The sequence below is a fragment of the Mus musculus genome, chromosome 13 (genome assembly GCF_000001635.26).
Source record: "Mus musculus strain C57BL/6J chromosome 13, GRCm38.p6 C57BL/6J".
In the NCBI taxonomy this organism is placed as follows: Eukaryota; Metazoa; Chordata; class Mammalia; order Rodentia; family Muridae; genus Mus; species Mus musculus.
The window spans coordinates 80161079-80179848 of NC_000079.6; the positions used below are offsets into that span (position 1 = coordinate 80161079).

Below are 18770 nucleotides of genomic sequence, written 5' to 3' on the forward strand. Positions count from 1 at the left end.
GACTAGGAAATTATTTTTACCAACATTACATCTGAAAGAGGGCTAATATACAATATATACAAAGAACTCAAGAAGTAAGACCCTAGAGAATCAAGTAAATCTATTAAAAATGGGATACAGAGCTAAACAAAGAATTCTCAAGTGAGGATTCTCAAATGGCCAAGAAGCACCTAAAGAAACGTTCAGCATCTTTAGTCATCAGGGAAATGCAAATAAAAACAACCCTGTGGCCAGAGGTCACCTGCCAAGATGGTTCGCTACTCTCTTGACCCAGAAAACCCCACAAAATCATGCAAATCAAGAGGTTCAACCTTTGTGTACACTTTAAGAACACCCGGGAAACTGCCCAGTCCATCAAGGGTATGCATATCCACAAAGGCACCAAGTATCTGAAGGATGTCACTTTAAAGAAGCAATGTGTGCCATTCCGGCACTATTATGGTGGAGTGGGTAGTTGCGCCCAGGCCAAACAGTGGGGCTGGACACAGGGTCGGTGGACAAAAAAAGAGTGCTGAATTTTTGCTGCACATGCTTAAAAATGCAGAGAGTAAAGCTGAACGTAAGGATTTAGATGTAGATTCTCTAGTCATTGAACACATCCAGGTGAACAAGACCCCTAAGATGTGCCGACGAACCCACAGAGCTCATGGCCGGATTCACCCATACATGAGCTCCCCCTGCCACACTGAGATGATCCTCACTGAGAAGGAACAGATCGTTCCAAAGGCAGAAGAGGAGGCTGCACAGAAGAAAAAGATATCCCAGAAGAAACTGAAGAAACAAAACCTCATGACGTGAGAATAAATTCAGCATAAAATAAATGCAGATAAAGTTAAAGGTTAAAAAAAAGCACAAAAACAAACAAACAAAAAACAAAACAAATTAAAAAAAAACTAAAACAAAAAACCAACCCTGAGATTCCACCTCACACCAGTCAGAATGGCTAATATCAAAAACTCTGGTGATAGCAGATGCTGGTGAGAATGTGGAGAAAGAGGATCATGCCTCCATTGTTGTTTGGATTGGGAGCTGGTACAACCACTATAGAAATCAGTTTGGTAGTTCCTAGGAAAATTAGATGTAGTAGTATCTCAAGATCAAGGTATACCACTCCTGGGCATATACTCAAAAGATGCTACAAAATATAACAAGGACACATGTTCTACTATGTTTATAGCAGGCTTATTTATAATAGCCAGAAACTGGAAAGAACCCAGATGTCCTTCAACAGAGGAATGGATACAGGAAAAGTGGTGCATTTTACACAATGGAGTACTACACAGCTATTAAAAACAATGACTTCATGAAATTCCCAAGCAAATGGATGGAACTAGAAAAATATCATCCTCAGTGAGTTAACTCAACCGCAAAAGAATACATATGGTAAGAACTCACTGATAAGTGGATATTAGCCCAAAAGCTCGGGATAGTAAATATGCAATTCACAGACCACATGAAGCTGAAGAATAAGGAAGACCAAAATGTGCATGCTTCAGTCCTTCTTAGAGAGGGGAATGAAGTACTCATGGGAACAAATACAAAGACAAAGTGTGGAGCAGAGACTGAAGGAAAGGCCAACCAGACTCTGCCCCACATGGGGCCCTATCTCATATACAGTCACCAAACACAGACAACTATTGTGGATGCCAAGAAGTGCATGCTTACAGGAGCCTAATATAGCTGTTTCTTTGGGAGTCCAAAGCCTAAACCATTGGACTGAGCACAGGGTTCCCAATGGAGGAGTGAGGGAAAGGACTGAAGGAGCTGAAGGGGTTTGCAACCCCATAGGAAAAACAACAATATCAACCAACCAGATTTCCCAGAGATACCAGGGATTAAACCACCAACCAAAGAATACACATGAAGGGACCCCTGGATCCAGCTGCATATGTAACAGAGAATGGCCTTGTTGGACATCAATTAGAAAAGAGGCCCCTGGTCCTATTAAACTTCGATGACCCACTGTAGGGAAATGCCAGGGTGGTGAGGTGGGAGTTGGTAGGTGGGTGATGGAACACCTTAATAGAAGCAGGGGGAAGGAAGATAGAAGAAGGGGTTTCGGGGGGGGATCTGGAAAGGGTATAACATTTGAAATGTAAGTAAAGAAAATATCCTATAAAAATAAATAAATGAATGTCTAACCATCAAAATAAATAAATAGATTAATTAAATAATTAATTAACAGTAACAAGAAGTTCTCATTCTGCATTATGGTGCTGTCATACTTACATATCCGGGTTCTTCTAATACTTTCATGAACACTGTTCCATTATCTTCTACTGCTCTCTGGACTTTGGGTGTGATGAGCTGCATTAAATTCCTACAGCCTTGAATTCTTTGCTTTGATGGGAACCTTCCTCCTGTGAGATGCTTTGTCACAGCAATGGGAAACAGATTAAAGCACAAGTAAGAACATGTGGTATTTTTCTCTACCTGGTTCATTACATTTATTTTATTTCATAGCAGCATCCCACACTGTTGCAGATGACTTTCATAAAAAGAAGAATTGCAGTATTAGCAAGGTTGAGAACTACTACTCTAAGGGTTAAGGATTTTCATATGAATGAACATTTCAAGAGTTCAAGTTGTACACAATAGCAAGGACAAGCTTTATGTGCAAAACCATGTGTTATTTCAGAGAGACATATAAAGAAAAGCTTAAACATTTAATTGACCAACAACAACAAGCAATAATGAGTAATCTGAAGGAAACACACTCCTGTTCCCTACATCTGGGAGCCACAAGAAAACATATTCCAAGATCAATTTCTTTCTTTGATAAAACTGAGGGCACAACACCCTCAGTTTTCTTGGAATTTTCTCACATCCAGTCAGAAGTTTGCTCATATGATTCCATTTCTGGACTATGTTTCCAACTCACCTTTACATACCCAGTGTTGTCCTGGCTTAGTTCATTTTACCCAGTAATGTTAATTTATGGGAATAGCATCTATTATTCCTAATAGATACAAGCTCAAAGCAAATTTAGTGCCCTCCTGATTCTTAGACTCTTTCCAATACCTTTCCCAGAGTTTCAGATTTTAAACTGAAACTTCACACATCCTAATCAATGTGTCACTTTACTCACTCTCTCAGTGGTAAATAATTAAATGTTCTGATCTCACAGTCTATCCCAGCATTTGTTTTCTTATAGGTACCTGAAGATACTCATTTTGAGTGTTGTGGGATAGAATTTAAGCTATTTTTAATATCTCTTTCCCTCATAATTAAGGATGATGAACATACTTTTAAATATTACACATTTGTATTTGTATTACTTCTTCTTTGAGAAAGAACTCTCTGGTCAGCCATTCAGTTTACTTTTAAAAACATAAGATATGGTTTTGGGATAGCATTGGAAATGTAATTGAGGAAAATATGTAATAAAAAATATTTTAAAAAAAGATGTGGTTTTTGTTTTGTTTTGTTTTTATTATTCTTAAATGTTAGATATGTCAACTATATATCTCCCAAATTGTCTCTTTTTTTATGTAGGCTAGGTCTTTTTTTAAATCAATTTTCTTAATTTAAATAACAGAAGCTTCTTAATTTCATAAACTCTAATTAGTTGATAACTGGCCATAATTCTTATGTGACTGGTGTTCTCTTTAGAACACCCTTGTCTCTACATAACAATGAACATTTTCTCTGCTTTCCTGGATTATTTTCATAACCTTAGATATTATGAAAAGTTGGTTTTCATAGAGTAATGTTGATTTTCATGTCCAGAGAGATATAATGACCTATCTTAATTTTTTCTAAATATCCAATTTTTTCACAGCATTTTGTTGAGGAGTTTGTTTCTGTTTTTGAATAAATGCTTTTTGCATCTTTGTCAAAAGTCAGGTGCCTGTAGCTCTTTGGATTTATTTCTCTCTTTTTTATTCTGCCACACTTGACCCATGCTATTTTTAATAAACACTCTGTAGTATCACTGGAAACCGATATGGTGATTTTCTGGCATTAATCATTTTTTTAAGGGATTCATTTTGGAGTTCATATCTATGGATATGGAATGGAGGTGGGCTTTGTAACTCTATAATTGTGACAATTCTTTTCTTTTTTTTAATTATTTTTTTTACTAGGTATTTTCTTCATTTACATTTACAATGCTATCCCAAAAGTCCCTGATGCCCTCTCCCATCCTCCATTCCCCTACCCATCCACTCCCACTTCTTGGCCCTGGTATTCCCCTGTATTGAGGCATATAAAGTTTGCAGGACCAATGGGCCTCTCTTTCCACTGATGGCCTACTCAGCCAACTTCTGATACATATGCAGCTAGAGACACAAGCTCTGGGGGGTACTGGTTAGTTCATATTGTTGTTCCACCTATACGGTTGCAGATCCCTTTAGCTCCTTGGGTACTTTCTCTAGCTCCTCCACTGGGGGCCCTGTGATCCATCCAATAACTGACTGTGAGCATCCACTTCTGTATTTGCTAGGCCCCGACCTAGTCTCACAAGAGACAGCTATATCAGGGTCCTTTCAGCAAAATCTTGCTAGTGTATGCAATGGTGTCAGCATTCTTGGCTGATTATGGGATGGAACCCTGGGTATGGCAGTCTCTAGATGGTCTATCCTTTCGTCTCAGCTCTTAACTTGGTCTCTGTAACTCCTTCCATGGTTGCTTTGTTCCCAATTCTAAGAAAGGGCAAAGTTTCATGTGTTTTGCAAATTGTATCTTATATCTTGGGTATTCTAAGTTTTTGGGCTAATATCCACTTATCAGTGACTTCATATCATGTGAGTTCTTTTGTGATTGGGTTACCTCACTCAGGATGATGCCCTCCAGGTCCATCCATTTTCCTAGGAATTTCATAAATTCATTCTTTTTTATTTTTATTTTATTTTTTTTTTTTTGTAGCTGGGTAGTACTCCATTGTGTAAATGTACCACATTTTCTGTATCCATTCCTCTGTTGAGGGGCATCTGGGTTCTTTCCAGCTTCTGGCTATTATAAATAAGGCTGCTATGAACATAATGGAGAATGTGTCCTTCTTACCGGTTGGAACATCTAATTGATATATGCCTAGGAGAGGTATTGCGGGATCCTTCGGTAGTACTATGTCCAATTTTCTGAGGAACCACCAGACTGATTTCCTGAGCGGTTGTACAAGCTTGCAATCCCACCAACAATAGAAGAGTGTTCCTCTTTCTCCGCATCTGCTGACAACTGAGTTTTTTATCTTAGCCATTCTGACTGGTGTGAGGAGGAATCTCAGGGTTGTTTTGATTTGCATTTCCCTTATGATTAAGGATGCTGAACATTTTTTCAGGTGATTCTCAGGCATTCAGCATTCCTCAGATGAGAATTCTTTGTTTAGCTCTGAGCCCCATTTTTAATGGGGTTATTTGATTTTCTGGAGTCCACCTTCTTGAGTTCTTTATATATATTGGATATTAGTCCCCTATCTGATTTAGAGTAGGTAAAGATCCTTTCCCAATCTGTTGCTGGCCTTTTGGTCTTACTGACGGTGTCTTTTGCCTAACAGAAGCCTTGCAATTTTATGAGGTTCAATTTGTCAAACATCGATCTTACAGCACAAGCCATTCCTGTACTATACAGGAATTTTTCCCCTGTGCCCAAACCTTCAAGGCTTTCCCCCACTTTCTCCTCTATAAGATTCACTGTCTCTGGTTTATGTGGAGTTCCTTGATCTACTTAGATTTGACCTTTGTACAAGGAGATAGGAATGGATCAATTCACATTCTTCTACAATATAACCACCAGTTGTACCAGCACCATTTGTTGAAAATGCTGTCTTTTTTCCACTGGATTGTTTTAGCTCCCTTGTTGAAGATCAAGTGACCATAGGTGTGTGGGTTCATCTCTGGGTCTTCAATTCTATTCCATTGGTCTACTTGTCTGTCGCTATACCAGTACCATGCCGTTTTTATCACAATTGCTCTGTAGTAGAGCTTGAGGTCAGGCATGGTGATTCCCCCAGAGGTTCTTTTATCCTTGAGAAGAGTTTTTGCTATCCTAGGTTTATTGTTATTCCAGATGAATTTGCAGATTGCCCTTTCTAATTCGTTGAAGAATTGAGTTGGAATTTTATATGGGGCTTGCATTGAATCTGTAGATTGCTTTTGGCATGATAGCCATTTTTGCTATATTAATCCTGCCAATCAATGAGCATGGGAGATCTTTCACTCTTCTGAGATCTTCTTTAATTTCTTTCTTTAGATTCTTGAAGATTTTATCATACAGATCTATCACTTCCTTAGTTAGAGTCATGCCAAGGTATTTTATATTATGTGCGACTATTGAGAAGGGTGTTATTTCCCTAATTTCTTTTTCAGCCTGTTTACCCTTTCTGTAGAGAAAGGCTATTGACTTGTTTGAGTTAATTTTATATTCAGCTACTTCATTGAAGCTGATCATCAGGTGTTGGAGTTCTCTGGTGGGATTTTTTTTTATTATGTATTTTCCTCGATTACATTTCCAATGCTATCCCAAAAGTCATCCATTCGCTCTCCCCCCAATTCTCTACCCACCCATTCCCACTTTTTTGGCCCTGGCATTCCCCTGTACTGGGGCATATAAAGTTTGTGTGTCCAATGGGCCTCTCTTTCCAGTAATGGCCGACTAGGCCATCTTTTGATACATATGCAGCTAGAGTCAAGAGCTCTGGGGTACTGATTAGTTCATAATGTTGTTCTACCTATAGGATTGCAGATCCCTTTAGCTCCTTGGGTACTTTCTCTAGCTCCTCCATTGGGAGCCCTGTGATCCATCCAACGGCTGACTGTGAGCATCCACTTCTGTGTTTCTAGGCCCCTGCATAGTCTCACAAGAGACAGCTATATCTGGGTCCTTTCAGCAAAATCTTGCAAGTGTATGCAATGGTGTCAGCGTTTGGAAGCTGATTATGGGGTGGATCCCTGCATATGGCAGTCTCTAAATGGTCCATCCTTTCGTCCCAGCTCCAAACTTTGTCTCTGTAACTCCTTCCATGGGTGTTTTGTTCCCAATTCTAAGAAGGGGCACAGTGTCCACACTTTGGTCTTCATTCTTCTTGAGTTTCATGCCTTTAGCAAATTGTATCTTACTTATATCTTGGGTATCCTAAGTTTTGGGCTAATATCCACTCATCAGTGAGTACATATTGTGTGAGTTCCTTTGTGATTGTGTTACCTCACTCAGGATGATGCCCTCCAGGTCCATCCATTTGCCTAGGAATTTCATAAATTCATTCTTTTTAATAGCTGAGTAGTATTCCATTGTGTAAATGTACCACATTTTCTGTATCCATTCCTCTGTTGAGGGGCATCTGGGTTCTTTCCAGCTTCTGGCTATTATAAATAAGGCTGCTATGAACATAGTGAAGCATGTGGCCTTCATACCGGTTGGGCCATCTTCTGGATATATGCCCAAGAGAGGTATTGCTGGATCCACTGGTAGTACTATGTCCAATTTTCTAAGGAACCGCCAGACTTTTTTCCAGAGTGGTTGTACAAGCTTGCAATCCCACCAACAGTGGAGGAGTGTTCCTCTTTCTCCACATCCTTGCCATCATCTGCTGTCACCTGAATTTTTGATCTTAGCCATTCTGACTGGTGTGAGGTGGAATCTCAGGGTTGTTTTGATTTGCATTTCCCTGATGATTAAGGATGTTGAACACTTTTTCAGGTGCTTCTCTTCCATTCGGTATTCCTCAGGTGAAAATTTTTTGTTCAATTCTGAGCCCAAATTTTTAGTGGGGTTATTTGATTTTCTGAAGTCCACCTTCTTGAGTTCTTTATATATATTGGATATTAGTCCCCTATCTGATTTAGGATAGGTAAAGATCCTTTCCCAATCTGTTGGTGGTCTTTTTGTCTTATTGAAGATGTCTTTTGCCTTGTAGAAGCTTTGCAGTTTCATGAGGTCCCATTTGTCAATTCTTGATCTTACAGCGCAAGCCATTGATGTTCTATTCAGGAATTTTTCCCCTATGCCCATATCTTCAAGGCTTTCCCCCACTTTCTCCTCTATAAGTTTCAGTGTCTCTGGTTTTATGTGAAGTTCCTTGATACACTTAGATTTGACCTTAGTACAAGGAGATAGGAATGGATCAATTTGCATTCTTCTACATGATAACTGCCAGTTGTACCAGCACCATTTGTTGAAAATGCTGTCTTTTCTCCAGTGCTTGGTTTTAGCTCCCTTGTCAAAGATCAAGTGACCATAGGTGTAGATTGCTCTTATAATGTTTATGTATGGGCCTTGAATTCCTGATCTATCCGAGACTTTTATCATGAGTGGGTGTTGGATTTTATCAAATGCTTTCTCTGCATTTAATGAGATAATCATATGGATGTTGTCTTTGAGTTTGTTAATATAATGGATTACGTTGATGGATTTCTGTATATTAAATCATCCGTACATCCCTGGAATGAAACCTCAGGGGTCAGGATGGAAAATTGTTTTGATTTGTTCTTGGATTCGGTTAGCGAGAATTTTATTGAGTATTTTTTTATTGATATTCATAAGGAAAATTGGTCTGAATTTCTCTATCTTTGTTGTCTTTCTGTGTTTAGTTATCAGAGTAATTGTGGCTTCATAGAATGGATTGGGTAGAGTACCATCTGCTTCTATTTTTTGGAATAGTTTGTAAAGAACTGAAATTAGATCTTTGAAGGTCTGATAGAACTCTGCACTAAACCCCTCTGGTCCTGGGCTTTTTTTAGTTCGGAGACTAATAATGACTGCTTCTATTTCTTTAGGTGATATAGGACTGTTTAGATCACTAACCTGATCCTGATTTAAATTTGGAACCTGGTATCTGTCTAGAAATTTGTCCATTTCATCCAGGTTTTCCAGTTTTCTTGAGGATAGCCTTTTGTAGAAGGATCTGATGGTGTTTTGGATTTCTTCAGTGTCTGTTATTACGTCTCCCTTTTGATTTCTGATCTTGTTGAGGATGCTGTCCCTGTGCCCTCCAGTGAGGCTGGCTAAGGGTTTATCTATCTTGTTGATTTTCTCAAAGAACCAGCTACTCAGTTGATTCTTTGAATAGTTCTTGTTTCCACTTGGTTGATTTCACACCTGACTTTGATTATTTCCTGCTGTTTACTCCTCTTGGTGAATTTGCTTCCTTTTGTTCTAGAGCTTTTAGGTGTGTTTTCAAGCTGCTAGTGTGTAATCTCTCTAGTTTCCTTTTGGATGCACTCAGAGCTATGAGTTTTCATCTTAGAAATGCTTTCATTGTGTCCCATAAGTTTGGGTATGTTGTGGCTTCATTTTCATTAAACTCTAAAAAGTCTTTAATTTCTTTCTTTTTTTATTATGTATTTTCCTCAATTACATTTCCAATGCCATCCCAAAAGTCCCCCCCCACCCCCCCCCCACTCCCCCACCCACCCAGTTCCATTTTTGACCCTGGTGTTCCCCTGTACTAGAGCATACAAAGTTTGCCTGTCTCATGGGCCTATCTTTCCAGTGATGGCCAACTAGGCCATCTTTTGATACATATGCAGCTAGGGTCAAGAGCTCCGGGGTACTGGTTAGTTCATAATGTCGCACCTATAGGGTTGCAAATCTCTTTAGCTCCTTGGATACTTTCTCTAGCTCCTCCATTGGGGGCCCTGTTATCCATCCAATAGTTAACTGTGAGCATCCACTTCTGTGTTTGCTAGGCCCCGGCCTAGTCTCATAAGGGACAGCTATATCACGGTCCTTGCAACAAACGTTTGCTAGTGTATGCAATGGTGTCATCCTTTGGAGGCTAATTATGGGATGAATCCATGGATATGGCAGTCTCTAGATGGTCCATCCTTTTCTCCCAGCTCCAAACTTTGTCTCTGTAACTCCTTCCATGGGTGATTGTTTCCAATTCTAAGAAGGGGCAAAGTGTCCACACTTTGGTCTTCGTTCTACTTGAGTTTCATGGGTTTTGCAAATTGTACCTTATATCTCGCTATACTAAGTTTCTGGGCTAATATCCACTTATCAGTGAGTACATATCATTTGAGTTCTTTTTGTGATTGTGTTACCTCACTCAGAATGATGCCCTCCAGTTCCAACCATTTGCCTAGGAATTTCACAAATTCATTCTTTTTAATAGCTGAGTAGTACTCCATTGTGTAAATGTATCACTGTCTTATTGACGTGTCTTTTGCCTTGCAGAAGCTTTGCAATTTTATGAGGTCCCATTTATCGATTCTCGATCTTACAGCACAAGTCATTGCTGTTCTATTCAGGAATTTTCCCCCTGTACCCATATCTTCGAGGCTTTTTCCTACTTTCTCCTCTATAAGTTTCAGTGTCTCTGGTTTTATGTGGAGTTCCTTAATCCACTTAGATTTGAATGTACTCTTATCAAGGATTATCTTCTTATAGTAATTTTTATAGAGACTTAATATTTTCTTAAAGTTTTACTTCCTACTATATAAAAGTATTAGAATCACTCAAACTAATTTCAAGTATTATTTTAATAGACATCACCACTTCATGATATGTGGGGTATAGAAATATTTTCTTTAAAAGAAAATGTAGGTGAGCACACTCCTAGAAACAGGGGGGAGGGGAGGGGAGGAGACAGGAGGTTTGCAGAGAGGAAGTAAGAAAGGGGCACAACATTTGAAATGTAAATCAATAAAATTACCAATTAAAAATTAAATTTCCATATCAAGAGAAAGTTTAATATATCGCTATGTGGATACTATGTACATTGGCATACACGGAGACTCACTTTAATAAGCCTGGGAAATCTTGGAACACTTTTCTCTAGGATAACACTTTGAATTCAACCACACAGACATATGATTTAAGCAAAGTTCTATATTTTTTAAAATCAGATGGATATCACGTAGGGGGCATCATGTCTACACATAATAAAGGTGCCCTATTTCCCTAGGCATTAATTTGACTACTTAGGCTGAGAAAGCTCATCTATTTTTTTCCCATAAAGAGAAGCCTACCAATTATCCTTTATTCTACTTTCAAAACAACAAATATTACCTCATGCAAGATTCTCTATTAGTGTTTGTATTTAAGTGCAGGCAGTCTGCTTAATCCTTCAAATTTATCATACTTCACTGATTAATCTAGTTTGAATACCATAAAGTCTGTAGCCATTGCTATTAAGACTTATATTTACTACTAAAGGAGCTTTTTTGGCACTCCCAAATACAAGTTACTAAATTATGCACATATATAATAGGAACAAATAGTTCTTCACTTTGACAAATAGATGAATTATTGTGCCTAAAATTGTCACAGTCATGCAATGAAACCCCTAAAATAATATGATATATACTATTCAAATGTTTCTCTGGATAAATTGTACTGATGTGTCTTTAACAAATAGTCCATGGCACTTTTTAACTTATTTTTACAGAAAGAAGGCTGTTTTGGAAGAAATTTATCTTACTACCAAAATATTTGGGTATTCTGCACAAGGCCCTGGTTTCACAGTCCATGACAAAAATCCAGCTCTTCTTATTATTATCAAGATATCCTCCAAGGTTTTTGTTGCAAGAAAGTGATTTCCAAGTCAAAGAAACTTGAGAAAATAAAACTGATTGATTTGTTATTGCATATAACTTTAAACTTGTTTGGTATGTCAATAAGCACAGTGGTAAATAAAAACTTTCTTTTCAGTAGGTAGGTGGGAAAAACATCACAAGGGATTGACAATAAAGTTTGAAGACATACTTTATGAAACGTCAATGTATGAAAAGTTAAGCCACCTCTTCTCAAAGTCCACTCAAAATAAATTCTAATGTTTAGAAAGATGTTGCATCATTAGCTCAGTCAAAGCCTTGCTGATCGGTGTACTGAAAAATTGCTTTCAAATTAGCTCAATACTGGATTGAGACAGGGTTTAGGCTGTTTACAATGTAATCGTGTCTGTGTGTGTGTGTGTGTGTGTGTGTGTGTATGAGAGAGAGAGAGAGAGAGAGAGAGAGAGAGAGAGAGAGAGAGAGTCATTCCTTTCTTGCTTTATCACTACATACATCTCATATCCATAAGGGAGATTAAAGTTCTTTGGGAAACAGAAAAACAGAAACAGCTAATACACATCTATCTACAGAGAGCAGAATGAACTGAAACACAAAGAACATGTTTAATTTTTCATCAGATTCAGAGAGCAAAATGATCTATTTTTCATTCAATCAGTGAAGAGCTAAAAATACTTCAGACCTACTATTCCTTCTTGTGTCTAAACACAATTCATAAGTCTTAATTCATTAGACTAATGTGTTTATAAGGCAGTTGAAATGTCAAAGCTCGGCCTGATTTAGTATAAACTTAAATTCCATTACCTGGCAGGCATTAATTGCTTATGGAGCATAGGGATTCTTCCCAAGGGTCTTATATGTTTCCTTTTGTCATTTTGCTAACTATTCTGTCTCGACGAACTTAAAGCCCTTAATCCACCATAGGGATCAATAAATTGCACAATAATTCAGTCCTAATAATTAGCTTTCACTTAAAGACAATTGGTCATTTCATTGTGAACTGCAGTGCAAAATGATAATGAAATAATTAAAAAGACAGATGAAAGAATGACTTAATAGGAAAGAGGCCTTACTGTTCAATTAGAGGCATTACCATTCAACCTTTTTATTACTGCCACAACCTTTCAATTTTTTTTTTAAAAAAATAATACTTCAAGCCTGCTCATTTAACCCATGGCTGTACCACTGTGATATATGTGGGAAATGTAGGCCTGACACTGCAGGCTGCTGGACCACTGGTTTCACTGAAATTATTAAATTGGGTGTGTGTGTGTGTATATATATATATATATATATATATATATATATATATATATATATATATATATAATCTACAGATCACAGTGCTGTGTTGTACTGATTTCTTACATAAAGAATTTTGCGAGACTTCCCAATTCCTTTTAAGGAAGAGTTAGATCCACATGGTCCTTTGTAAATGGTTATACAACTATGTAGAACACTTTTGAGAAACTTTGTGTTTGTAAACAATCTGTAAAAGCTTCTCATTTTCTGCCACCAGAGAATGTTATAGGATAATCTTCAATACTAAAATTCTTCAAATTTACTGAACTGACAATTTAGTTATATGTCCAAAGTTCTATAAAATTCATTAACATTGGATACTTTCTCTAGCTCCTCCACTGGGGGCCATGTGTTCCATCCAAAAGCTGACTGTGAGCATCCACTTCTGAATTTGCCAGGCACTGGCCTAGCCTCACATGAGAAAGTTGTATCAGGGTCCTTTTAACAAAATCATGCTGGCATATGTCATAGCGTCAAGGAGATATATGCCCCAGTACAGGGAACACCAGGGCCAAGAAGTGGGAGTGGGTGGGTAGGGGAGCAGGGCGAGGGAAGGTTATAGGGGAATTTCAGGATAGCATTTGAAATGTAAATGAAGAAAATATCTAATAAAACAATTGACTTTTATTATATATCCTCAGAGTTGCATGTTGATAGATATGTTTGAATTTTTGTGATCAAAATAAAGGCCTAATACTTTCTTTGGTGTATCTGACTTTGGTTTGAATCTTGGCTTTCTTCTTGCACAATTATGCAAAGATTATATTTAAGCTTTGTCAAAACTTGAAAATATTTGAAGTCAATTTCTGAAAAAAATTGCAGCTACTCTTGGTGCTGGATGAGGAGATATGGTAATTTCTCAGTCTCTTAAGTCTCCTTGCAAATCTTCACCTCATTATTCTTGATTTATTGTGGATCAATACACCACACTGAAGATGGACATGAAATTTTCCTTTAAGATAAAATAAAAGGTAATTAGTAGGTGGAAAGAGGTATCAGAAGATATTGGTCTGGCCTCAAAAATGAACATGCTTCAAACCGTAAAGGCTTCTCAGTTTTGCAGTCTCATTTAGATCTTTAAGACCCACATAAGGCAATATGCAGCACACTGATCAGCTGTAATCTCAGGGTATATTTGTCAAGACTGGAGACCCAGAAGGGAGAGTCTCAAGAAGTTTTTGGGTCAGCTAGATGGGCATACACTGCAGTGAACAAGCAATCTACCTGCAACAAGGTGAAAAATGAGGTCTAACAATCGCTGTTTTCTGCTGATCAACACATATACATGTTGTGACACAGGCACACCTGCATACATACATACATGAACAGTCTCAAACATATACACATAAGCGTGCATGTGTGCATGCACACACATATTATAACTTTGCTAATACAAGTATAAAATCATGATTCAGTTTATACTATTTTTAAAGAGCAAAATAAAGCTATAGGGAACTTTCGCATTTATCTAAGCAAACTATGGAGTTAATTAATTTGGATAGATAATAAAAAGAAGAAGCATTTAAGATTTCAAAGAATGCATTTGCCCCCTTAGCCCTTTGTTCCTCTTATAATTATGTTATCTCTCAGATATTATTACATCAAAATTCTTAAATGAACCTGGAATCCATCTCCAGCACCCACAGATTGATTCAGATTTATCTAGAAAATTAGTCTGAGCCAATAACAGTAGTGCAGGTGTACATACATAATGCTTTGTACAGTTATTAGGGAGCATCGCTCCATTGCACTGAATATATTACATAATATGCATCATATATTTTATATTTCTAGTAAATTATCAAAATCATTATGAAATTTGACATATACTCAGTGGTATTTGACTGAATTAGTATTTTTGGTTATGATTATCAAAATTATGGTCAAAATTCGTTTAAATTTCTGAACTTGGTAATTAATTTAATGCAATTATATGTAGTTAAAAATTCTAACATATTGACTAACAAAATCCAATATCCAGAATTCATTCTCGTTATGATGTCTTATTCGCCAAACTTTTCTTTTCTGCACAATCTGGATTTAACAGAATAACTGTTCTCTCTTCACTGGGATTTTTTATTTTCCAGTGTTAGCAAAAAGCTAGAAGCCTCATAATTACCCTTTCTAGACCCGTACTCTCCTCCTTCCACAATCTGTTTAATTTTGTGAATTCTAGCTTCTATAGGTACTCTGAATTTATCTGTAAACACCTTACTCTGACATTTTTCCTTTTCTTTGATGCCTTTGTTTTTTTATTTTTTTTCTTATACAGACTTTTTCAGTTTTTCATCCCAAGCAATATTTCTAAAAATTTATTTCTGTTAATTATAAAATCAGAGACTTGGTAAAGTGTGCAAGACATTCATTGTTAGCAGTAATGGCTTTCTTATATGCCTTCCTATTCACTTGATATTTTTAAAGATGATAACTAAGTACATCAAACTCCATAAATTCTAAATTTCTGATATTTTTTTCTTTGCACATGCACATACGCACTGGTGATCAAATCCTGACTGCACTTGCTACACTGATCCTTTGCCACTGCACTATATCCAATACTAATAGTTTAGTTGTTCCAGTCCTGGTCATAGAAACAGATAGTACTTTTAAGTTGCCACATAGCTCTCGTAACTCATGGGAGTAAGATATATGCTATAGCAATCCTCAGTGATTTGGATGTGGACATGGAACATAATTTGCTTATGTGTTTAGAGGAGATAGCTTATACAACTGCAGAGAATTGGTAAACCAGACTGCAATATTTAGTTCAGTCCTTTAGACTTGATTTGTATGTGTTTGTGTGTGTGTGTGTGTGTGTGTGTGTGTGTGTGTGTGTGCACATGTGCATATACACTTGGGCATAGAAATGTGTGTGCTTGAGTGTAAGAGTTTGTGTTGATGCATATGTTTTCAGGTTCCCATGAAAACGTATGTAGAGACCAGAAGGCCACCTCAGCTTTATTTCTTTTTTCTTTTTTTAGTTTATTTATTTATTTATTTATTTATTTATTTATTTATTACACTTTATATTATACCTCCCCCCACTGTCAACCCTTTAAATGTTCGACATGCTTTACCTCCTCCATACACCCTTGTCCCCAAGTTGATGTCCCTGCCCCCCACCCCATCTAAACTCTAAACTCCCTGGGGTCTCCAGTTTCTTAAGGGTTAGGTACATCATCTCTGATTGAACACAGACCCAGAAGTCCTCTACTGTATGTGTCTTGGGGGGTCTCATATCAACGGGTATATGCTGCCTGTTTGGTGGTCCAGTGTTTGAAACATCTCCAGAGTCCAAATTAATTGAGACTGCTGATCCTCTTACATGATTGCCCTTCTCCTCAGCTTCTTTCAGCCTTCCCTAACTCAACAACAGGGTTAGCTACTTCTGTCTGTTAGTTGGGTGCAAATATTTGCATCTGACTCTTTCAGCTGCTTGTTGGTCTTCAGGAGTGCTGTCATTCTGGGTCTCCCATTTGTGAGTGCTCCATAGCCTCAGTATCAGAGTCAGCCTTGAGACCTCCACTTGAGCTGGATCCCACTTTGGGCCTGTCACTGGACCTTCTTTTCCTCAGGCTCCTCTCCATTTCCAGCCCTGTAATTCTTTCAGTCAAGAAAAATTGTGGGTCAGAATTGTACCTGTGGGATGCCCACCCTCCCTCATTTGATGCCTTGTTTTCCTACTAGAGATAGGTTTTATACATTACCTCTTCCTGCTATGGAGCATTTCATCTAAGGACTCCCTTTGAGTCCTAAGAGTCTCTCACCTCCCAGTTCTCTGGTGCATTCTGGAGCCCCACCCCCACCCCAACCTCCTTTTTTCTGAGGTTGCCTGTTTTCAATCTTTCTGCTGGTCCTCAGGGCTTCAGACCTTTTCCCTCACCCAATACCAGATCAGGTTCCCCCCTCCTCCATCACTCCTGACCTCCCCTATCTACTCTCCTTCCCAGGCCTCTCCCTCCCTCCCCACTGGTGATTGCTTTCTTCCCCCTCCCAAGTGGGACTGAGGCATCCTCACTTGGGCACTCACTTCAGCTTGTTGACCTGTTTTGTTTTGTTTTGTTTTGCTAACATCCACTTACTAGTGATTACATACCATGATGTCCTTTTGGGTCTGTGTTATCTCACTCAGGATGACATGATGACATTCTCTAGTTCCACCCATTTGTCTGCACAACTTAGGATGCCCTCATCCATAATAGCTGAGTAGCATTCTGCTGTGTAAATGAACCACTTTTCTGTATCAATTATTCTGTCTTCAGACATCTGGGTTGTTTCCAGCTTCTGGCTATCACAAATAAGGCTGCTATGAACATATTAGAAAATGTGCCCCTGTGGTATGGTGGGACATCTCTTGGGTATATTCCCAAGAGTGATTTAGCTGGGTCTTCATGTAGATCTATTTCCAATATTCTGAGGAATTTCCAGATTGATTTCCAGAGTGGTTGTACCAGTTTGCAATTCCACTAGCAAAGCAGGGGTTTTCATCTTTGGCCACATCCTCTCCAACATGTGTTTCACCTGTGGTTTTGATCTTAGCCATTCTGATTGGTATAAGGTGCCATCTCAAGTTCAGTCTGATTTGTATTGATCTGACCACAAAGTACTCTGAACATCTCTTTGGGTGCTTCTCAGCCATTTGAGATTCCTCAGTTGTGAAATCTCAGTTGAGTTCTATATTCCATTTTTTGATTGGATTGTTTTGTTTTGGGTGATTAGCTTCTTGAGTTCTTTTTAAATATTGGATACTAGCTTTGTGTCAGATATAGAGTTAGTGAAGATATTTACCCAAGCTGTAGGTTGTCAATTTGTCTTATTGACTCTGTCCTTTGCCATACAGAAACTTTCCCGTTTCATGAGGTCCCATTTGTCAATTCTTCATCTTAGAGCATGAGCTGTTGGAGTTCTTTTTAGGAAAATTCCCCAGTGCCAATGAGTTCAAGGCTCTTTCTCACTTTCTCTTCTATGAGATCAGTGTATCTGGTTTTATGTTGATGTCCTTGATCCACTTAGACTTGACCTTTGTGGAAGGTGACAAATAGAGTTCTCTTCATTTTACTGTGTACAGACAGCCAGTATAGACACAAATACTATAAAATATCTTGGAATAACTCTAACCAAATAAGTGAAGACCTGTATGACAATAACTTCAAGTTTCTCAAGAAAGAAATTGAAAAGGATCTCAGAAAATGGGGAGATCTCCCATGCTCATGGTTTGTCAGAATTAACATAGTAAAAATGGCCATCCTACCAAAGGCAATCTATAGATTCAATGCAATCTCTATCAAAACCCCAACATAATTCTTCAAAGACATGGAAAGAGCAATTCTCAAATTCATCTGGAAAGGAAAAAAAAATCAGAATACTGAAAAAATTCTTAACAATAAAAGAACAGCTCGGGGAATCACTATTCCTGACTTCAAGAATTACTAAACTTTTACAGTGGTCTTTTACTAGGACACAGTAGACAAAACTGATTTGCCTGTAAGACCTAGGATTCTGCCTGTTTCTTCTATCACATTGTGATTCAAATTATTTCAACATTTTGGAATCAATCTCATTTCTTTCTAGGCTTTCTTGTTCACCCTTGATTTTCTTTTTGATCTGAAATTTTGAGTGTCACACAAGAGACAATTTTATTTTTCCTTCTGAATGAGCAAAGATATAAGTGCAGCAATTGCATCACTGCTTCTGTGCACCCACAGGAAGACGTCTTTCCTTCTTTTAGAAACTATTCTAGCTGTACATTTAGAACTACTGAAATTTCCTATTCTAGACAGACCATCAAATGACAAACATGATTTCTTCAATGCTACTCAATCCTTCCAGTCACCCAGAAAGCTCTACATTTAAAATCAGAGCATAGGTACTTAAGGGCAAGATTGCTTCTTTTATTACAACCTAGAGAATTCACTTTAATCATGATTTTTTTAAGAAAAAAATAACTGTATTTTGTATATGTGTTTGTGCACATGTGGATACATGTGTATTTCAGTATTGGAGTTAGAATATAGGATT

At 37.9% G+C, this 18770-nt stretch overlaps 1 pseudogene; it reads left to right on the plus strand.

Annotated features, from left to right (window-relative positions):
• Gm8371 (predicted gene 8371) lies at positions 224 to 840 on the plus strand (annotated as a pseudogene).